Source organism: Sceloporus occidentalis, unplaced genomic scaffold (assembly GCF_023333645.1).
Source record: "Sceloporus occidentalis isolate IW3139 unplaced genomic scaffold, rSceOcc1.0.p SCAF_252, whole genome shotgun sequence".
Taxonomy (NCBI): domain Eukaryota; kingdom Metazoa; phylum Chordata; class Lepidosauria; order Squamata; family Phrynosomatidae; genus Sceloporus; species Sceloporus occidentalis.
Genome location: NW_028317232.1, coordinates 231,671 through 242,263, shown reverse-complemented (window position 1 = coordinate 242,263; position 10,593 = coordinate 231,671).

Sequence of the window (10,593 nt, the reverse complement as noted above, 5' to 3'; positions counted from 1 at the left end):
AGGCAAAAGGGGGTCCAACCCTGTACTAGCAAGGTGTACCTAATAAAGTGGCCAGTGTGTGTGTGTGTGTGTGTGTATATATATATATATATATATATATATATATATATATATATACAGCAAAAAAACTCCTTTCTTTTGGTGAAGGTGACAACCCCCTTTCATGATTACGTTAGCATAAAATTGACAATTTGCCGTGATGTACTCACACACACACTCACACATCGGAGATGTACTACTCCCTTATATAAGAAATGGCATTATCGTACTGATCAAAATACTTTGTTGCAACAAACAAGATACTAATGACATTCTGTTGAGTTGTATCCATTTATGTGCTCAAGCTTAATGTTCCACCTTCTTTACTGAACATAATCACATTTATAATAATACATGGACATTATGAATTCATATTTACTATTGATATATAAATGGCTATATTTGAATGATGAAGGATTACATTTCATTTCAAACATGATTATTAATAATTTAAAAAAAAACATTAAAATTCAATTTTGGATTTCAAAAATGATTATTGATTATAGGAGATATTATGAAATTGAATATTTTATACTTTTTGTTAAGATGAATCATATAAATAAGCAACCAATGTAACATGTATAATTAAATTTTAAAAATTCAAAAGGACAAGTATTTTCATACTGATTTAAAATAAGTACATTCCATACACATGGTTAGTTATTGTTTTATCTCACAATGTTCTATTAATCTTCAAAGTTATTGAAATCACACACAGATGATATACATCGCAAACAATATAAATACGTCCCCTTAAGATCTTCAAAATGCTCAAAGACATATTCCTCAAAGAAAGAGAATACAAGTAAAAGGAATACAATGAAGTAGGTATAAACCAAATAATGCAAATCACGTTAGGAAAGGTTCTTATACCCTGCTCTGTTATGTAGGCTCAATTCACCATCTAGCGGTTGAAGAAGGGATCATCTAATACATATCAGTGGTGGATGTTGATCTTTCTCTAGAAAAGACCTTAAGAGAGGTTAAGGATAGAATGTATGACTTTTATTTAAACAATTAAATCTCCAATCTTACATGGAGGTTCTAAATCCAAAGTGAAGACAGAAACTTCCCGATAGCGTTGCTTAGTACGATGCTCCTGTGGTTCCCAGTCTCTATTTACTGGCTTGGTTCCTCCGGCGTTCGTGGGTTGGACAGAGCTGGCGGCAGACGTGTACGAAAAAGTAGTAATCAGGTGGCCGCTGGTATACCAGTCCCAAGTAGGCAGAAGCATTCTTCCTTGCAAACAGTTGAACTACTCCTACCATGATTCATTTTGTAACAATTACAACCAAGGACTCGCTGTGGGGTCAGGATCCAGGGAGAAGATAGCTTGTACGCTATTTTATGGTAAAGCATGGAATAAAACCACCACTACCAGTGTAACCACAACCGCCCTTGAGGCTTCCACTACCACCTCTGGCGCTACCACCACTGTAAGCACTGGCAGCACTCTCCAGAGCAAAGTGGGCAGCAAGCAGTGGCACTGTCAGATGATAGCAGCAGATCTATTTTTGCCCCAGAATATAGTGAGGAAGAAGAGGGAAGGTCTACTCTTGCAGCAAGAATGGACCTTATTCCGCCTTCTTCCCAGGTGGAAAAAGGATAGGGACGATGTTGATGAAGACAATGACCTGTATTTAGATTATGAGCCAGACTTGGTGGAATCGAGCAAGATATCTTCCAGTTTCTCTGTTGAATGTGTTCATCCTTCCACAGTGCAAAAGCAGCATCAGCAGCGTACCTATGCTCTCGCTCCCCACTACCACCTCCCCTGTTACACCACCTTCAACAGGACTGTAGTGTCCTCCCTTTACCAGTTTTGTGTGTCATTGTTAAAGGGGAGCTGTCCAAGGCTGCTGGAAAAACCTCTGACATATGGAGTGATTCGCATCGTGGATGTGCAGCCGACAAATGTACAGCAACTGTGTGATATCATCATGTCCAGACCAAAATCTCTGAGCACCTTGTAGAAAGTATTCCACGAAGAATGAAGGCAAAAGGGGGTCCAACCCAGTACTAGCAAGGTGTACCTAATAAAGTAGCACGTGAATGTGTGTATATATATATATATATATATAACCAAATGCTTATATATTCTTGTATATTCCACTCTTCTTTCTTCTTCCCTATAGATCTTAATAAATGTTTTTTTTTGTAAATGCTTTAACACGTCATAGCTGGTCTTTCAGTATCATACAATATTCTCTGGCTTTTTATCCTTGAAATCCATGGACCACTTCCTCACCACTGAGGAGAGATGGTTAATGTGTAGCAAATATTTACTTATTTCAGCTCCAGTGATGTTCCAGGCGCAGTCTTTGTTATCCGATTTCAGAACAACCTGCTTAAGATGGCTAAAAAACAGATATAGTTCTTGTTTAATCTGATGTTTTCTTCCATTCTTGGGAAAACATACTTTCAGTTCCTTTTCAAAGTTTTCAAATTGTGCCTTTAGCTGAACCCAGTTCTCCTTCTTATAGCCAAGTTTCTTGTGATTTTTCTTCAGGAATAATTTTATTTTCAAGAGGACCTGTTTGATGATGCTGGCAGCCTTAACCTGGGTTTCTGTAGATGTCACCTTCAGTTGGAAAAGATGTTCTATAGAAGGAAGCATTCCGACATTCTGACATTCTAAAGACCCTTCACCAGGACTCATCAGATGAAAACGTTGGAGAAACATCTTATTCTGAATCTCTTGTTGTAACTGAAGCCACTTGCATTTTCGGGAGTAGGAATAGGTGGCGACACACAGCAAAAGTAAACATGTCATTCTCTGAGGTTGTCTTATGTATGTCTTCTACTCTACTATTACATGACACGTTTAATAGATCAAAACTGATGTGAAGTTGGGAACTGTTGTCATACGATGACAACATACGATGTTTCGTATTTTTCTCTCGTTCAACATTTGAGGAGTGAATCATACAGAACATCATGTTGACTGGTACAGGTATAGGTGTGACTCATGAAAACATAGTATGATATACAGTAACAATTTAAGTTTTAGAAGAGAAACTTAATCGCAGCGCTTGCATAATGAACGCGTGCCACTTGTCTGACTCCCCGGTGATTTTTCCCGATAGTAAAAGTATAGCTACAGGAAATATTTATAACAAGAGGGAGAAAAATGGACAAACAAAGAAAGCAGAATAAATGGACTATCTCCAGTGGACCATCATAGTTGTTATACAATATCACATTGTCTGGTTAGTGTGATAATGGCCTAGCGAGTACATAGTAAGTAAGCGAACACCTCCCGAGCAGTACAGGTTGTAGATTATATAGATCTGATCGATCATTATGGCAAGCATATAATTATTTCTTAATTTTCATTATGCTTTTGTACAGCTTTGACATGGAAAAAAATTCTACTTTTGATTCACTCCATGGGGGGGCATGAAGTGCATTGAAATGAAATCTGTCTATTCACGCATATAAACCTTCTTGATCAGAACCAGAAGGGCCGTATCAAAGCCCAATTGGAATCCAGCAGGAGAGTCAGAACAAGCCAGGCCAACACAAGCACAGTGGAAGAGCCAAATCAGGAACCAAGGGATGAAGTCAGAAGCAAGCCAGGTCACAACGGGTTAATCCAAAGCAGAATGCTGCTAGAAGGAGAACAGAGCCAGATAAACTGCAATGCGAAGGCTCTGAATGGAGGAGTAAGCAGGTACTTAAGGGGAGAGTTACACCCAGGTGAGCAGATGGAACTTAGCATACACAGTACTGTGTTCTGACAGGTGGCCTCTAGAGGCTACAGTGGATATGGCACCTATAAACAAATACAGAGTCCGGGCAAACAGGGTGCAATCCTGACACTAGTTTTCAGAAAAGTATGGTTTGATGGGGGTAAATTGAATTGGCTGGGTTGAAAGAAATGCCCAAAAGGACATGAACACAAACTGGCTAGATGTGAAAATTCCCCCCACAAATGCAGACAACCCTCCAAACATATAAATGGGTGATATCACTGTACTCAGGAAATGCTGCTAAATACATATTGTGGCGTTGTTTGGCTGTGAGATATACCAGGGGCTGTAAATTCATACAATAATTACAATGTGTGGTAAAAACACAAAAAAATACTACCACAAACTACGACAAAGGCTAGTGATAAAATTAGGGAATGGGCAGAGCCCAATTATAAGCATTTGAAATACTGTGAGGCGAATTGTATCGGTCAGCTTCCAAGATATCCCAAATAGGAGGGCAACACAAGTCGACTGCTCAGCTGGTCAGGACAATCAGCCATAAGGTCATAAGATTGATGATACAATAGTAAAAGCTGGCCCTACGTATTTCATCTATATAATACATCATCTGGGGTTTAAAATTACTTTTTTTGGCAGAAACAACTAGAAAAATAAAAGTATAGTTGGAATACGGTGACAGAAGCCTACAAATACACAAGTGCTGGTGTTTTTTAAGGGTTTTATTTCTTAAAACAAAGTTGTTCGGAGGAAGATGTTATTCTTGGATTATGATCAAGGCTATGGATGATCGTCTAAACACTTTTGTGTGGCAGAGAGTGCATCTTTACACCTTGGTGATCGGTAATGGACTCACAAATGAGAAGCCACTGAAAAGCTTCTGATCTTCAGGAGATATGACCTGATCAGCTTCATCCAGCGATAGTAAGAAAGACTTCTCTCTGTTGTCCGGAGGTGTCTAAAAGAGAAAAAGAGAACACAAATCTTAGAAGATTGCAAAGGAATTGATACAAAGAAGGGTTTAGATGAATTCTGTTTGTTTCATTGCGGAAAGTAGCCTAAGGAGCCCTTATTGGCGCAATGCTTATTTCAAAATCACACATATAAGAAATACAGAACTGTTTAATTAACACCCTTTATAAGAAATCCAACCAAAAAACTTGCACCATGACACACACAGGGCAGTTGACCACCAATGGGACATCTGTTGGTAAACTTACTTTGACTACAACTGATGATGGGGGATCTACCCGGCCGGCTTCCAGATCTTCCCACACAACAGAACAGAAGAAAGGATGAGCTCTTATTTCTGTTGGTGAACGAAGCCGTAACTCAGGGTTCTTGCAGAGTAGCTGAAAATAGAAAGAATGCTTGCGATGAAATATTGTAACTGGCATTCAAATAAAAAGCCCTAGAAATTAATTTATAAAATAACACAGCTCTTGATTCCTCCCCTCAACTCTACTTCATACTCACTCTTTTCAAGATGTTCTGTTCTGCCGGACGGATCCACTCTGGGTAATCTGGTGAGCCGTGCACCGCCCATCTGGCAATCTCAAAGTTGTCTTTTCCATAATCAAATGGGGTTGTTCCAGTAATCAACTCATACAACACAACCCCAAATGCCCACCAGTCCACAGAGGAGTTATACGCCTTATTCAAGATCATCTGAAGGAAACCAGGGAAACACAGATTAGAAAACTATCTACAGTAAAACTCTAATGAGATAGACAGACAGACGGACATATTTCTTACCTCTGGGGGAATGTACCCGACGGTCCCGGCTAACCCAGTCGCTGTTTCGTTCTCAAACACGTTTAATAGTGCAAGTCCGAAATCAGCGATTTTCACGTGTCCCTTGCAGTCCATCAGGATGTTGCTGGGCTTGAGGTCACTGTGAAGAGAAACATTCAGAGCTCAATCTGTCGTTTAAATAAAAAAAACTAAAGCGAGAGATCCGAGGTCTTTTAGCCCCTCACTCGGCTGCACGGTGTGAAGCCCCCAGATATGAGGCAGGAGGACAGGCCGGTGAATGGAGAGCAGGATATAAGACACGGCGCAGTACATAGACGGCGATGGAGAAACATTAATGCTTACCGGTGGATGATGCCTTTGCCGTGGAGAAATTGCAGACCACAAACTATCTCTGCAGCAAAGAATCTGTTGGACGAGAGAGAAATTAGCCTTGAACAATTTTATAATAGCATTACTTCCGATAACGGAAATTAATTTGGCGTATTTAGTAGAAATTTACTAAATTGGGGTTTAAGAACTATCCCAACATATTAGAGAAAAACATATATGAAATTAAATACATTTTGTAGACAACCCTTAAAATGTATAATTGTGCCAGTTAAACTATTACATTCTCATTCAAATATCCTTTTGCAAAAAAGGATATTAAACCTTTACCCTTTGAATCCAATATAAACTATTTCAGGGACTAATTTACTGCTTTTCTGCAGAATAATCTGTAAACAATGTTTTTTGAGGGCCATGTAGTAGCTCTTACGTTATGGAGCTGCTATCCAGTGGCGAGTGGTCTATGATGTAGTCTAAGAGGTCACCTCCAGGTAAGTACTCCATGACGTAGTATAGATGGCTCTGTAGAGAGAAGAAAGTTATCAAACATCATCGTAAAAACTGCACCTCATTCACTGTCTCACTATTTCATCGCAGTATATCGTTACATAGAATGTCTTCAATGGGTTTTGTTAATAGGGTATGGGGTTTATATAGTGACTTTGTTTCAATACTCTTTAGGTTTCCAAGTTGTAGTCTCTATAAAAACATCAGCCACGTCTGATTTTATTTTATATAAATAAGGACATTCTTTTTAAACAGGTTCAAGATAACCTTACAGAAATTGGGATTTGGCCGTAGAACATCTCACTAAGTCTCTTGGGAATCAACATTAAGTTTAAAATGTCTGGGATAGTAAATGATAAAGCTTGGATGATAGGGAAATGTACCTCAGTCTGGAAGGTGGAATAAGCCTGGGTGAGGAAGGGGCATCCTACTGCCATGTCCAGCACTCGGCGCTCAACAAGAATATCCTCCTTGGTGCTTTTTAAAAGGCTACTCTTTTTAACTGATTTCACAGCAACCTTTTGCTTGGTGACGTCATCAGATGCTAGCAGGACCTGGAAGAGACAATAAAGACAGTGTTCATCCTAAACATTTCCCTTAAAAAATAAAAAAGAACGCTGCCTGCTGTTTCTAGAAATTTGCCAGAAACAAAACATATAAACAGAAGTATACCATTTCTGTCATTCTGGTTATTTAGTATCAGCTTTCAAAAACATAACAGCACTTTTAAATACAGAGCCTTGTTTGCAGAAACCCGGATAGTCCTACTTACCTTCCCAAAGCTTCCTCTTCCAAGTTCACTAAGAAAGGAAAATCTGTCAAGAGTCGGAGGGGTGGTCACCTGGGGCCTTGAACACTCTGCCTCAACGCTCATCCTCTTTTTCTTTTTGGGGTGTGATGTAGGGCTGGATGAGCGTTTTCTTTTCCTGCAAGACATCGGCCTCTCGTTTTCTTCATGTAAGGGTCTTTCCAGCACCTTACACTCCCTCTGGGAAGCAGAGTTCCTTTTCTGTCTCTTGTTCGGGCGCTCTCCACTTCCAGAGTTGGGCCTCTTCTTCCCCTTTCCTCCGAACCTGTTCTTCACCCTTATCCAGATATTTGTCATAAAGTTTTGCAGTCTTTTCAGGATGGGCACAGGTTGAACTGGTGGAATGAATGCCTCCTGTCCCTGCTGTTGCACAGAAGCCCCATCTGATGTTTTGAGAGATCTGGCTTCAGAATGTTTAGACTCTTTTGGAAGATGTTTCTTCTTGGTGACCACTTTGCTTCCTTGACTCTCTGAACTTTTCTTTCTTTTCATCCTTAAATGCGTTTTGATTCCGCGAGAATTATCAAGACTTCCTTATCGCTTTATCGCTCTGAGGAAATGATACCAGGTATCTCCAGTGACAGAGATTTATGAGGTGTTGTTCTATTGTGACATCATCTGCTGCACACTGTATTGTGACATCATCAGCTGCACACTGTATTGTGACATCACAGAGGTGACACCTGCAGCTAACCGTAAACACTTCATATTTGTAACTTCATAACTATAATGTTTTATCCAAATGAAGACTTTTTCATATTAGATTTTATATTGTGATATAAAAAGCCTTATGGCCCAATAAATATGGTGGCGATTACTACAAAACATCTTGAGATTTGTCATGAAAAGAATAATTAGCTCTTTTTTTGCAATATCAGTATAAAATAAAGGTGGCTTAAAAGAGTTTGTGAATTTATTAATCAAATGACTAAATTAGAAGAGGGAGATTAGGACAGAGATGAATGGATCCTTGTCCTATTATTTCAGATTAAAAAGAATCCTAATCCAGCAGGACCGTTGGAAACATTATTTCTATTTCCAGGTGTTGTAAATGTAGTAATGTTTATGAGATCGCGCCCTCGGATCCCTTTCTGTATTATAAGCAGATTGATAGATTTCACAGACTGCGCCTGCAGCGTGCAGATTGGGATTGGATGCAGGTTCCTAGCGCCCCGTATCAGAGGGGTAAAAAAATATTTAAATCAAACGTATCCCACTCTGTTCATAGATAGGAGGAGGTATTTCTTTTGGAGATAACGTCACGTTGAATTAATTATATATATATTTCTTGTGATTAAATACTGGGGTGGGTCTCTCGTGGTGGGATGATGGACGTTTTCATGGCTGCTCCGAATGTCTTTCAAAACATCTTCATTCTTGTATAAAGATCGTTGGGATGGATCAGCGGTGGGATGATGGACATTTCCACGGCTGCTGCTAATGTTAATGGAAATAATACTTTTTTTTAAATTTATTTATTTTATTATTCTTTTTATGAATTTTTAATCCTTTCAGATTAAAAAGAATGCTAATCCAGCAGGACCGTTGGAAACATTATTTCTATTTCCAGATGTTGTAAATGTAGTAATGTTTATGAGATCGCGCCCTCGGATCCCTTTCTGTATTACAAGCAGATTGATAGATTTCACAGACTGCGCCTCCAGCGTGCAGATTGGGATTGGATGCAGGTTCCTAGCGCCCCGTATCAGAGGGGTAAAAAAAAATATTTAAATCAAACGTATCCCACTCTGTTCATAGATAGGAGGAGGTATTTCTTTTGGAGATAACATCAGGTTGAATTAATTAATTATATATTTCTTGTGATTAAATACTGGGGTTGGTCTCTCGTGGTGGGATGATGGACGTTTTCATGGCTGCTCCGAATGTCTTTCAAGACATCTTCATTCTTGTATAAAGATTGTTGGGATGGATCAGCGGTGGGATGATGGACATTTCCACGGCTGCTGCTAATGTTAATGGAAATAATACTTCTGACTCTTTCATTCTTCATTCTGTTATAAAGATCATTCTTATATTGTCCTCTGTAGCAGTGAACTGATTGAGTCACATAGTGATCTCTATTGTACTTAGAGGGAACCCTTGATTCTTTTGTGAGAATATTAACCGTCGGTGGACTAGATATTTGTTATTTTTGTTCAGATTAATTTTTTCTGTTAATGAACAGTTGGTCAATGCCAAGTTGCTAACTGTTTTCCTCTCTAAGATGCAATAACAAGTAAATGACTACTGAACATCGTGATTAAATGTCGGACTTCCATGGCTGTATTTGTTGAAAGTTGCACAGGATGAGAGGCAGAACACTTTTAGGTGGCGGACCATACGCGTCATTTTGTTAGTTAAATGTGCAGTGGCAAACATCTGAATTCTGTATATGATAAATCAGTGGTGTGGTGACATAAGTTTTGTTGTCAATGTTTTAGCCAGTTGAACTCTTCCTGTATTACATGTCTTTTGATATGTTAACGAGGGCACACCTACAGTGATTTAATATGCCTGTGGAATGAAAAATCTTAGTTCAGTTTCTCTCTGCCCACCATCCTGCATGGATGGGGTAATCGGTGGTGTGCTGGGTTATGTTGGACCTTTAGGTTGCAGGTTAGTCTTGGAAAGTGTTGCATTGTATGTTGGGCTGTCACTCATTTATTGTATGTTACTGTGTTTTTGTCTCTTATTAAATATCTGTTAAATGTAGACGAACCTTTGTGTTATATTTTTATATTTGGTTTAAACACCACAAGTGGTAGTGATATATGAATCAGCCTTCCATCAGAAGTGATGGCGTTGAAACGTGCATGGGACAGGCGTATGGCTCCTGAATCTGAGACCAATTAGGGTTTAAGGTCTGAGTCTTTTCATCAGGTAACTTGACTGAATGAGTCTGATCTGTGGAGCTTTCTGTCAAATTATATTTTTTGTAATAATATTTGTATAAAATTAATATATAATTTGTAATATATATATATATATAATTTGTAATTATTTTTAATAATAATAATAATAATAATGTTGGAATTAACTTTATCATATATTGTGATTTTTTTTTACACTTATAATGAAGTATTTTAAAAATCCTTCACATTTAACGAAAGGAAGGAGACGATCATTATAGTATTTTATTGGCATAGATACATCTATACTTGGAATGCGCTAACCTATGCCCTGAGGAAACTGTTCGCTCTAAGTTTGGTTGGTTGATGGTCATCCCTCTGAGAAACCTCAACCCCAGGTCTGATTAAAGTATTATCACCAAAAGAGAAATGTTTCCACGTAACAGAATTAGAAAATGACTGGTGTCTCATAAGGTTTAAGGCGCGCAGGTACGCGGTAAAGTGTTGGGGAGACTGAAGGAGTGGAGATGCAATTGGTCTTAATGAAGCGCATCTTCTGGAAGGTCCAAGATTGTAATTTCATTATTAAGGTTAA